The sequence below is a fragment of the Balaenoptera musculus genome, chromosome 4, assembly GCF_009873245.2.
Source record: "Balaenoptera musculus isolate JJ_BM4_2016_0621 chromosome 4, mBalMus1.pri.v3, whole genome shotgun sequence".
Classification (NCBI taxonomy): Eukaryota; Metazoa; Chordata; class Mammalia; order Artiodactyla; family Balaenopteridae; genus Balaenoptera; species Balaenoptera musculus.
In genome coordinates this window covers 65,495,540-65,509,303 of record NC_045788.1, presented here as the reverse complement: position 1 = coordinate 65,509,303, position 13,764 = coordinate 65,495,540, and the positions used below count along the sequence as shown (strand labels likewise).

At 40.8% G+C, this 13,764-nt stretch overlaps 1 protein-coding gene across 8 annotated transcripts in view; it reads right to left on the bottom strand.

The window, feature by feature from the left end:
* The window catches only part of LOC118894686 (LIM domain containing preferred translocation partner in lipoma), a 697,996-nt gene that overhangs the window by 428,603 nt on the left and 255,629 nt on the right, over positions 1-13,764 (bottom strand). The gene's annotated exons all lie outside the window — the stretch shown is intronic.

Sequence of the window (13,764 nt, the reverse complement as noted above, 5' to 3'; positions counted from 1 at the left end):
CTCATTCTGAGGTAAAGGCAGGGTTGACAGCCCAGATGATCTTCCAGGTTTTTCTCAAGACTTTCTAAGGTTCTTGACCCAAAAGAATCAAAGAGTTAGACCACTCAGACCGCAACGGCACTTTAGGCTTTCTGAAGCTCCCATGCTTTCACGCCTCAGAAAGCCTCTTTAAGGCCAACAGCCGAAGGAGAGACACCTTCTTGTCCTCCAAGAGTCATGTGGTCACCAGCATCTGCAGTTTAGAAAACAACTGTGAAAAGAGCAGTTCAGCAGTTCTATGGCAAATAGGACATGTCTAGAAAGCTTAGAAATGAGAATTAGGGCTAAAAAGGGCATGGAGGAAATGTAAAAATGAGAAATATAAATTGTCCAATCCTACTCTGGACAACTCTACCTCATTGTCATTTTGAAGACATAAATGTTAGCAAGCAAAGGCTTTTGAAGAAGGAAAAGGCGAGCTGGGACTTGGAGATGACAAGGAATGCAAGGCACCAAGAAAGGCTGACAAGTTTTGGAATAAGCTCAGTATTTTCATCAGTCAGTAAAAAATTAGGAAAGCTCAGGGAAATGAGGTTAGAAAAGTAGAGTGGGGCTAGATTATTAAAAAACAAATAACAAACAATAAAAAAAGAAAGAAAAAGAAAACCCACAGAAAATTTCAGACACACTATAAAAGTAGTCACCTTAGGAGTGACTAAGGCAGAGAAGTTAAATGTCATTCACAGTAACCAACAGGTCACAAAGACGCTTTTACAAAGAAAGAGCTGAAATGATCTATGGTCCATTTCATGAAGTGTTGGTCCTGATAGCCCACTGGTACAGAGCCTGGAGAGTGGCAGAAAGAGACACATTTCAGAAAAACTAAAAGCCAAACACCACCTGCTACTTTCACTGGTTCATAAAGGCCAGGTGAGATTTGAGTAGCAGAAGGAAGCCAAACCTGCAGGCTCACTTCAAGTGATGAGATGATCCCGGTGCGCTTACTAAAGAGAGGTGATTCTAGTCATTTCAGTGTTGCCCCACAAGCCTTTTTAAGGTAAGTATTGTGGACAGGACTCTCCTGAGATTATTAAGCACAAAACACACGTGCAAGGCCACTGCCTTGGAGCAGAGTATGAGAAAGTTGTTTTGACTGAAAACTGAAAGCATTAGGTGCAAAAGTGGCAGACAACTCCACTCCCCACGAGATGGGACATGGAAGGACCAAATGAAATCATTCATTATAAGAAGAGGGACTGATGGCAAATCATTACATCTATTCTGTATCACAAATGACTGGGGAATTCTTTACCTTCTTACACTGATGTGTAACACACTGATACGTGTGTGTGTGTGTGAGAGATTTTCACCACTTGAGCCATTATACACATTTCTGTATAGTCTATCCTCTCCCTTTTTACAGCATAAAATCCAGGAGGGCAAGGACTTTGGTCATTGCTTATTCCCAGTCCTAAAACAGCACCTGGAACATCTGAGTTATCGATGCTTGACTAAATGAATGAATGAACAAATGAGTGAATTAGTGTCTTTTGTCTTCTATATAATGAAATTATGCTTGCATCTTTTCCTTCACAAAATCCTGAGAACCATCTCATTCAGGTATAACAGATATGTTTTCCTAGTTAATATGTAATCAGAGAAGCAGACAACAACCTTTTGATTTCAAGTTTAGTATTGAGATGCATAGCTAAAGTTATAAGACGATTTAGTCCATAATTGTGTCTTAATGTCTCAAAATGTACCTCTATTCCACTTTCTTTTCAAAATATACATGCAGAGATACAAACTCAAACACACATAGATACAAATGGATTATTTGTATTATTTGAAGAAGAAAACAGCCCAACCGTATCAATGCTGTAGAGGCTGAAAATGCGTCATCCCTGTAGTTTAAAATATTGAAATCTTTCATTGTTCTCTTCAAAAGAAGTGAAAAAATGTCTGAATTTCCAAAGATGCAATTTCCAGGTTGGAACATTTTAATGAAGAGAGGGAAAACACAGATTCTGAACAGGTTTGAGACAGATTTAAAGGCGTATTTGAAAATTAGGCACTGTACACTCTTTATACACATGCTGACAAAATTAAGGGCATACCATCCTTTGCTGAATGAGAGCTTATTAGAAGTGCTGGTGTGAGCCATTTCCTTTTGCTCCCTGGAGAAAATGCTAAGGCTTGAAAAAATACTTTGTTAATGAATCATCTTAAGCTGGCGAATTTAAGTCAGTAAGACTGATAAATTAAGGTTCTGATGGCAACACGATTCTTTCCTGTCATGCACATGGTAGAGCTATAACAGGAACACTAGTTTCCATCTTAAGGATCTGGGAGGATTGATACAACGCTGAGATTCGGCATTGCTAATTAGGAATGTCAGCAAAAGTTCTGACGCTCTCTGTGTTGCTGAAGTCAAAATAGCAGAGAAAGGTACATAAGACTCATGCTCCCATCTTCTCCTTAGCCAGGGGGTGAAAAAATAACAGCCCCTTCATACTTGTTCAGCACTTGCAATTTACAATTCACTTCTGCACACAACTACCATTTGAACTGTATTGAACCTTCGAAACATACTGTTTACACCCATTTGATAAATCAGGAAACTGAGTTCAGTAGGATAAGTGACCTCTCCCATGTCACAGAGCCTGCAACTGATAAAGCCAGGCCTCAAAGGCAGGCCAGTACTTCATTTTTATATACAAGGCTGCACTGAATTACAGCACCGGCAAGAACTTGACATCTACTCTTTCGCTTTGCTTACATTATTTTCAAAAACAAACAGGGATTGCCATTTCTGTTGTTGGGACAGTGGTAAACGAATGAACCAGTAAATGGAGCCCAAGTATGGAAATGGCTTCTACTTTTAGCAAGCATTATGTGTCCCTTTGTGTATAAGTGCATCAGTCGTAAAAGCATGGAAAGTCAAGTTCAAGTAGTGAAAATCGAGTTCTGAGAGGACAGATCACAAACACGCTTTCATGACTTGTCCATCTGCCTCTATCTTGCCTTTGAAACAGAAAGAAGAAAAAAAAAAAGTGCCTTCCTTAGAATGCTTTTTGCCATCCCCAAAATGGTTTTACAAACAGACATGTAAACCCCTGCAATGTGTTGTTAAGCGAGGAGGCCCTGGGAGCCCGGGAGAGCTGCTCAGGGTTACCCAGATGCTCCGCTGCTTTGTAAAGCCAGGTGACATCCTCAGGACAAAACACCTCAGTCTGACATAGAACCGTGAAAAACACTAGGCATCTTGGCGGAGCAGTTTCTGTTAAAAAAAGGGGCTTATATTTAAAAAAAAAAAAAGATGTATTCACAGAGCTTAAGTTTGGGAAACTCTCCACAGTGAAAGTATGAACTGAAGCCATAGCCACAAAATAGCCTGAGCAAGAAAAGCCAAAGAAACCTACTTCGGGAAGCACCTCACTTGGCCTCGTGCTATGAGTGACAGAAAGTGTGGGGCTGCCCAGGCTGCCTACCTGTCACGTTAATATATGAACAATCTAAGTGTCAGATTCTGGCAAGAAACACAGAGGGAGAGGAGAGTAAGGGAGAATGGTGGCATGGATGGTTAAGACAGGGGTTGGAGAAACACAATAACTGATGGATAAGGAGAAAGAATAACGAACACGTTTAACTTTGCAGAGTCACTCTGAGCCCTGACATCAGGGATCACAATTCCCGCTGTCTCTCTATTATGACCCGGTGATTCATCCTCACGATCCACTCTCTAAATATACTGTTCTTTCTTGACATTGGTCCCATTCACAAAAAAATCTACTCTCCAAGATCCAGACGAAATACATCTCCAGGAAGCCTTGCCCAATGTCCCTGATCAGAAAAAATATCTTACCTCTCTCTGCTGTTCGCAATAGGCTTTGCCCAGAGCCCTGCTAGAATTCATTTCACATATTTTAAATGCCTCCCCCCCCCATAAATTATTAGCTTTTGAGGGTGGAAACCATGTCTTGTTTCTCAATACAAACTGCAAAGCATCTATGTCAGTGCTTGGAATAGAGGTTTTTAGTAATATTTTATTAAGTTGAATTCAAATACTTAAAAGGCTCCTTGTAACACTGACATTCTGGACTTAAGAAGTGTGTATCCGTCTTGCTTAATCATTTATCCATTCATTCATTCATTAAACAGTTATTTACTTAGCACCTATTGCCTGCCACCCATTGTGCTCAGACCTCTAAGATGCAAGGGTGCCCCCTTGGAGTTCACAGCTGAGTCTGGGCAGTGATCAAATAATTATGAAAATAGAACTGTGGTTAAATACTGCAATGGAAAAATTTAGGAGGATTTGAAAAGATTCATTCAGCTCTAACACTGAAACTTCCAGGGACCGGTTATCAAAACACAGACAGAGGCAACTGTGATAAAAACAAGAAAAGGAGTATGAAAGGCCTTAAATGATGACAAATGCAGCTTCACTTCAGTTTTATTTGTATTAGGAACTTAAGCAACATTACAAAAGAAGAAGTAAATGTTCAACTTCATCCTATATCTGTGCTTCTAAATTGTCTTCTGATATATTCTGATATACAACATGGTGAAAGATTATACCTGCCTCAGGACTTTGAAAATCTGTTCAGCCCTTGCTCTAGAACACATTAGCTGTTGACTCTGAACTTCCCCATCTGTAAAATGGAGACCATAAATTCTGCTGTGACAACTAAACAGGGTTGATGTGTAAGGATTCAATGACAGTAGAGTATAAACGCATTTTGTAAAGTGCATATCGTGTGCACACATAACTGTCAACCCAAAAGTCCGATATATATATATAACCACACAAAATATATACATATATTCATATATATACACATAAATTCATATATATATTATGTATATAGTTGGATTTTGCATTATGTTACACAGTTTTTTCATCATAGCAATTTTTCAGTCACTCTGTTGTTCTTCTTTACAATACATTTTCTCTGCCAGCAGGAAATGGGAGAGGGAGGTAAGAGGATATCAAAGTCTTTCTGCCTGACTCCTCTGCTCACAGCCAGGATAAACAAAGGACAAAGAACCAAGGACCTGAGTCAAACCCCAAAGGTCAAGCTGCACCGCTGGAAGATGGTACCAATTAACATAACCTCTTGTAAAACTGTTGCCAGCAATAAGTATCTGGAAAAATTCTGAGACTTTAATGATACCATGAACTGACATTGAGGGGAAACGGTAGCATAATTTTTACCTAACATTTTGTCAGCAACCGTAGAAGAATACGAGACGTACACAACTGAAACAGCATATTTACATCTAGTTTCCTATATAAAGAAGGCTGACGTAAAATCCTAGACTGCATGTCTCTTCTCTATCAATCATAAAGAACTGCAAGAAAATCCTAGAAAGAAATGCTAGCACTTCCCAAGCAGCAGTAAAATCATTTATTAATGATAACATGTAGTAAATGCTTATTAAATGCCAGACACTGTTAAAAGAACTTTCAGTACAATACCCAACCTTCACAAAACCCTAGGAAGTAGGAATAATTGTCTTCTTTTTTTTACAGAAGAGAACACTGAGACTCAGAGAAGTTCACTAATTCATCTAAGATCCCACAGTCAGCATTGACCAAACATACTGAACAGTACCATTTATCTGGCACTGTGCTAGGAGGCCAGGACAGGTTGGGGAAGGGAAAAGTCAAAAGGGAGACATCCTTGACCCAGAGATGAGTCATAGACTGCTTCGACCCAAAGAATCTGCAGCAAAGCTGAGACATGAACATAAATTACTATAATCCAAGGTAGAAAATTTTAAGTACCATAAGAAATGCACAGTTAAGTTCCATCTTGCTATTTATGGGTACGTGGACGGGGCGTAGTTAAGGGGTTCGTGCGCAGCAGATGAGATGAATTCTAGGCCGAAAAAAATTACAGAATTAACGTGAATAACCTTATTCTTCACAACTTTACAAACGTCTGGGGCTTGATTCCTTTAGGATAAGCTTATGTACTATGTATTCTCTGAGTTTGCTTCCTGGGGTAATTCAGTAATACACTTCACAGTAAGTAGACTGGAAGCTTCCTGAGGACAGGTGCTGTCTGTACTGTATCCTCGTGCCTAGGACGGTGTCTAGTACACAGAAATATGGAATTAGGGGTCGAATGAATTAATGTGTTAGTTAAAAAGAGAGCAAATGAACGAATAGCGCAGCGCAAAGTCAGGTGTACACTGTTAAGAAGTATAGACCACACTGGAGTTCATGAACTCAAGTTCCCTGACTGCTAAAGCCCCGTGCCCAGGTGTAACTTTGCAAACACGAGTGCCGAGGGACTTTTGCTAGACAGCAGGTGGGAGTTCTCTTAACCGAGAGACCACACTGGTGACCTACCTGGTCAGTGATTTGAAGAATACCAAGAAGCAAAGCATGAACTCTTGTTTTATTCCCCATTATGGCAGGAAGCACGGAGTGAACCGCAAAAGCTGTGTTATCTAGAACTTTCTTGAGAACTATAAAGTAACTCATTTGCAGAAGTCGTTGATTTCGTACATGGGGGCTGTTTGGTGAGACTGAGGAAGCGAACGATGGCTGACTTCCTGGAGTGAGTCATGGCCATAACCCCCTTTGACAGTATTAATAGAACAGGGGGAAAATTTCCAGGAAACGTCAATTACCACAAGCACCAAAATAGAAAAGACGGCTAGTGACTTAATCACTAAACTTTTGGGGAGACTGCTCCCTTTCTTTATCAGAAAAAGCTAACAATACATCAAACTAACACATTTTGAAACCAGTTAACAGCATCCCTTCATAGTTTGCAGAGTTATCTTTTAATTCTACACGAAGATTTTGCTTTCGCAAAATGACCATGCATACTCTGGGCTAATTCCAGTTAAACCAAGGTTCCAAGGTCAAGATTCAGACCTCCAAGGAACAGACATATGCACTGAATGATTCATTCATCCATTCATTCCTTCCTTCAAACCTTAAATTAATAGGTACTTAATGGGCATCTACTACTATGTTCCAGATTCATATTCCCTAAGAAACAAAGAAATAAATAAAAGAGATAATAACTATAATAAACGTCTTGATCTCAGCTCACTGTTGTGGCTAAATCTCTTCACGTTGTTTGCAGGTTATATTGTCATTAGGGTTAAGAGATTAGTTCTGTTTTGTAGCCTCAGAAAGTGCTAGGAATCTTAGGTCAATCTAATAGGTTTAAAAACCTAAGGGGTTTAGTCCTACTCTAAAGACATGCCATACCTGCCTTCATAGCTTCATTTCCTCATAACCTGGCAGCATAGTGTAGTACCTGGCAGCATAGTGTAGGACCTATGTGTACAAGTTCTGGGACCCGAATGTCTGGGTTCAAAGCCTAGTTCTGCTACTTAATAACTATGTGACTTAAGAGCAAGTTATTCCACGCCTCTGTGCTTCAGTTTCCACATCCAACAAATGGAAATGAATGGCAGCACTATTTCGTAAGATTATTACGGGGACTAAATGAGTGTATATATATATATGTATATATATATATACACACACACACATACATATATATACACACACACACATATATAATCAGGAGATATATATATATATATTTATATGTTTGGAATGGTATCTGGAACATAACACTTCAGAAAATTTTACTCTTTTTCTCATTACTATTATTACCCCCACTTAGTCCAAGAGGGGGGTTTTTCATTACTCTGCACAGGAGCAGAATCAGTTGCACAACTAACCCTGGTCACGCATGCCAGCTGACCTCTGTCTGCTCACTCACTTGCGATCGATCTCTGTGCTCTGCCGTCCTGACTACAATGAGACCACATGCGCCAGCCCAGAAGGATATTATATCCAGGCAATCCAGCTGGACCACCTTTCCCTCACTGCGGTTGATTTGCTTCCATTGCTTATTTAAATTCAATAAGTGTGGCTAAGGAAATAGCCTGCCCATCCCATGCTCACCCACCTCAAACACATAAAAACCTTCTCAACTAACCAGTTCCAAGCATCCTTTCTGGCCCCCAAGTATTTCACCACAGCTGCTGTACTAACTGCAGAATGGAATTTAATTAAAAGGATATTTTGGCAAGAACCAGTAATAAGTTGGTCATAAATATGTTCCCAATTTCTTCAACATGCTATTTCCTTAAAAAGCTGTAGCTGTGAAGACCTTCACTATGTTCTCTAACAGAAAACACTGGAAGCAATGCATATGATTGGCGACAGGGCAATATTTGAATAAATTCTGAAATATCTACTCCAAGGACTGTAACACCATTGCTAAATATGATGACGGAAATTCTTATTCTATAACACTAAATGAAAAAAAAATGCAAAATTACATCTCTCCTGATTATGCATTATAAAAACTACAGACCCATGTTACTGAAGACATAGAAAATTGGGTTGATGTGTTAGGGAAGAAGGATTGTGGGTATTTTTTAAATGAGTTTATTTTCTTTTTCTTATAAAAAGCACATGTGCACATTTTAAAATATATCTCAATAATCTTCAAATTTACCTAAAGTCCACAAAGAAAAAAATATCTTAAGAAGGATTTATACGATTGAAATACATTAGAAAACTTCAAGTGCATAACAAATCATCCTAATAAGCAGGAACTTTTCCCTCTGAAGGATACAAAAGTACTCCCAAAATTAAATCCAGGCATTACTCAGCACATCACTCAAATGCAGACGCTTTGGGATGGAAGCTCTCATATCCTCCCAGATCCACCTACGCCTGAAACCCACAGAAGCAGCAACGTGCCTAAATCTCATTCATCAGCAGCCTGAAGTGCTACTTAGGAAGGGTGTTCACAACCAAGAGCATCGTCTTAATTCCTAATTATTAGCATGTGAGTGGCTGTGTAAATGGCTGGATGAGGCTCCCTGATTCCAAGGAGTTTTCATCCTTAACTCACACTATGGTTCTAGGCTCCAGGCTGGAGGGCTGGCAGTGTCTTCTCCTTTCCTTCTCTTTGATCGTTCCTTCCACACCTAGGAGACCAGAACTCCCTGCTGGTGTAGGCACCTCCTACTGCCATCGTAGTCACACATTTCTCTTCAGCTGACCACCCGTTCCACCCCAATTCTGCCTGCTTACCCCTCACCATCCCACTCCACATCTCTCACCCCATAGCCAACCTGCATCTATCCAACCTTCAGAACCCACCTACTTGCGACTATCCAGGCCTAAAAGCACACACTCTTTCTCAAAATTCCTACTGAACTTAAAGTCTGGATTATTTTCTAATTGGCTCATTATTTTTCAAATCTCACCAAAAGCACTTTTGAGCATTTCAAATATAAATCCCAGGTCTTAAGTTTTTGTCGTTGTTCGTTCCCAAGGCAATTAATAATACTGGACAAATATTAGGGCCTAAGTAAATATGTGCTTAAAGAATATTAATTATACATAGAAGGTGTTGACAATAAAGAGGAGTTATTTGTGAAATGCACACATACTTCTCAAGTAATACGAGCACTGTACAACGCTATGATCAGAACAGGGGACCTGGAGAGGGATAAATCTGTGAGGTACTATGTTAAACCCCTGAAACAGGGAATTGAAGACCTGTTTCTGTGTACTGACCTCCAAAACGCTAGGAACTCCATTTCTCTCAGCCTCAGTTTCCTCACCTAAAATTAGAAGTGTTCAAACAGATCATCTGAATTGTACATCGGCAGTGACCTTCCACAATCTACCTGACCTCCCTTGGCTCAGGAGTCAGGAGCCCTATTATTCTGGTCTCGGTACCGTGACTTTATAGGTGAGTCATATGAGATGACATCACCTCTGGATGCTTCAGCTGAGACATCTACAAAATAGGAAGAGTATCCCCTGCCATTTACCTATCAAAGAAGAGTTCTAAGGATCACGTAAAATAACGGCTGTGAATGTTTTTCAAATGTAAAATGCCACATAATATTAAGGAATTTTATTTAGTCCTTAACAGGACTAAATTTGTTAACATTAGGTTTGGGCCAGAGGAAGTATCAGGAGTGTAATCTATGGGACAGTTGCTCTAGAAGAGGCCTCTGAAGAGAGGCTCAGTAAATGAACTTCAAGAGGGCAATGCACCTTTCTGTCTCATTACACCAATAAGAAAACTTCAGAGAATTGGATGGTTGAGTAAGATATGTGAGTGTCTGGCATTTCCTCAAGGAAAGGCACAAAATGGAAGCACAATTACAAACCCAAAGTCCTCAGATTCATTCTGGTGTTTGCACTTAAGTCCCTCAAACTGACTTAACCAAACCAGTCTCGTTCAGAAAGTGACATCACTGAGAACATTATTTCCAATATCCCCAATAGTGCAGGGTATTTCCATGGTTTATAAACTACTAAAAGATCAGCTCAAACTAAATAAGGTTCTGCCTAAAGGGGAAAAAAAAATAAGAAGAAAAAGAAAAACGTTCAAGCATTATTTGTTCTGAAAAAACCATAGGTATTAATTTGTATTTCCTTATTTACTTTCCTCACCCCCAGGGGTGAAAAAATTTGTAACAACACCTTGTATTTATACAAGCATGTGTCTCTTAGCAGCAGAGAGTGCTGTACAGATATTATTTAATCAAACTTCACCTTATCACTAGGTAGTGGGCAATGGGTCATTATTAAGGGGTCATGTTAGTTGGGAAGAAAAAAAAGTCACAAAATATAGAAAATTTCAGGGTGGGATTGGGGGTAGGAATCAGCCCACCATACTGGCTTCACCATACTGAACTCATACTGGTGAGTTCAGAGAGGTCAAAAGACATAACTCAGAGGCGGCAACTAAGATGCCATTCTTCCGTTACTTACAACGTTTAGTCTACCTGCATGACTACTATCATCAGTCTCTCCGTATATGAATCCATTTTTCCCCCTCGAAGTCCAGCCCCAAAGCTTCATCCTCCTACACTAATGTAGCCTTCAGCTTTTACCTTCCCAGTCAGATTAATTTATCCTTTCTTGTGATCTTTTATATTTTAATTCTACCCTAACTGTAGTGTTTAACAAGTTGTGGGTTTTTTTGGTTTTTTTTTGTTTTTTGCCACGCTGTGCGGCTTGTTAGATCGCAGCTCCCCAACCAGGGACTGAACCCTGGCCACAGCAGTGAAGGCCCAGAGTCCTACCACTGGGCCACCAGGGAACTCCCAAGTTGTGTCTTTTTGAACTTAGTTGTGTACACATCGTTACTTCTGTACCAGATTGAGACATCTGAGGTGACAAACTAGGATTCAGTCTTTTGTGTACCTTGCTTCCTAACACAGAGCCTTAGATTTAGGAAGAAGGGAGTCTGTCAGTGTTCTTTTTCTCAAACTGAATCTTGGAGATAAAGCGATTCAACTGGATAATTTCTGGGGTCCCTTTCAGCTACAAATTCCAAGATGTCACAGTCAGAAGGAATTTATGACATTATCTAATGCAACCCCATCACTAAGCAAGGGGCTCCAAGTGAGAAAGGAATGTGTCCAGGTGCAACCAAGTCTCCTGAGCCCCATCCCGTGCTTCCCGGCCACACTATGGCACTTTTTCTAAACTGTTGACAGGACATGGGGAATCGCCTCAGGTTTATTCCTCTAAATTTCAAGCCAAGATCTTAGGATGCATCTACTTGACAGATGACAAGAAAATATTTAGCTTAAATAACCGTTACTCAGAACATCACAATGCTGGCCAAGGACTCCTCACCATGGCTGAACTTGCTGCTTGGCATCATTTTAATACAATTAAAATGGAAGGCAGGGCTTCCCTGCTGGCGCAGTGGTTGAGAATCTGCCTGCCGATGCAGGGCACACAGGTTCGAGCCCTGGTCTGGGAGGATCCCACATGCCGCAGAGTGGCTGGGCCCGTGAGCCACAACTACTGAGCCTGCGCGTCTGGAGCCTGTGCCCCGCAGCAGGAGAGGCCGCGGCGGTGAGAAGCCAGCGCACCGCGATGAAGAGTGGCCCCCGCTTGCCACAACTAGAGAAAGCCCTAGCATAGAAACGAAGACCCAACACAGCCCCAAAAATTAAATAAATAAATAAATAAATTTAAAAAAAAAAAAAAAATGAAAGGCAAATGCTGCCCCGAGACTAGTGTTTTTCAAACTGTAGAAAGCAACTCATTAATGGATCATAAAATCAATTTACTGGATCCCCAAAAGTATCTTAAAAACTGAAATAGAGGGCTTCCCTGGTGGCGCAGTGGTTGAGAATCTGCCTGCTAATGCAGGGGAGACGGGTTCGAGCCCTGGTCTGGGAAGATCCCACATGCCGCGGAGCAACTAGGCCCGTGAGCCACAACTACTGAGCCTGCGCGTCTGAAGCCTGTGCTCTGCAACAAGAGAGGCCGCGACAGTGAGAGGCCCGCGCACCGCGATGAAGAGTGGCCCCCGCTTGCCACAACTAGAGAAAGCCCTAGCATAGAAACGAAGACCCAACACAGCCCCAAAAATTAAATAAATAAATAAATTAATTAAAAAAAAAAAAAAAATGGAAGGCAAATGCCGCCCCGAGACTAGTGTTTTTCAAACTGTAGAAAGCAACTCATTAATGGATCATAAAATCAATTTACTGGATCCCCAAAAGTATCTTAAAAACTGAAATAGAGGGCTTCCCTGGTGGCGCAGTGGTTGAGAATCTGCCTGCTAATGCAGGGGAGACGGGTTCGAGCCCTGGTCTGGGAAGATCCCACATGCCACAGAGCAACTGGGCCCGTGAGCCACAACTACTGAGCCTGCGCGTCTGGAGCCTGTGCTCCGCAACAAGAGAGGCCGCGACAGTGAGAGGCCCGCGCACCGCGATGAAGAGTGGCCCCCGCTTGCCACAACTAGAGAAAGCCCTCGAACAGAAACGAAGACCCAACACAGCCAAAAATAAATATAAAAATAAATAAATAAATAAGACCCGGTGCAACCAAATAAATAAATAAATATTTTTAAAAAAAAAACTGAAATAGAATAGAAAACATCAACGTGCATCATGTAAAGTAAGAGCATGTACTGTGAAGTGAAATTTTCTTTCACATCTTTATCTATGTGTGTGTGTGTAATTATTAACGTAAAATCTATTTCTTACTGCCTTTTGTGTCACAAAAAAAAAAAAAAAAAGTTTGGAAGTCACTACCTTGGACCAAAGTCTGTAGTGATAAATATTAATAGCTACAGAGCTGACTGCTACACAGTTAACAAGCAGGGCAGGCAAAAACAGATCTTATAAAACTAATAATACCGCCTCTAGACTTTGCATTCCTGTTCCTTGGGGAGCATTCTAGTATTTCCAGTCTCATCTGGTAACACTGGGCACAATGAAATGACACCACCTCCCTCCCCCAGCATCCTCTCGTGCTTGGGACGACCAAGTTCCTGTTTTAGGAGACAAAGATTCTTTGGTCCCTGCCCACCCTTTGCCTCTTTCTCCCTCTTTCTGAGATAAGTTTAAAAAAACAAATTACCACAAGAGAGAGGAAGGAAGGCAAAGAAAGAAAGGTTTCTGTTTCAGAGATTTGTTTGTTTGTTTCTTTACTTATTTATTTCTTACTTTCCTTTTAAAAAAAAAAAGAGACCCAAGCCAGCCTATAGGAGCTGCCACGTAGAAATCATGTTCCTGAGCACTTTCAGCAGTCTTTCAGACTATTTTTCTTTCTACTTCCCTGGCTGGATGGCCAGGTTTGAGTAATTTTCTCTTTCTCCTGGGGTTGGTTGCTAAGAGACACTCTATTACTTCTCTTTCTCTTATGACCCGATTACTGTGATCAGCAAAGACGGCATGCAGACAACATCCTGACGTGTCTCATACAAGATCACTGGGCCTGGTTACCAAACAGTGGAC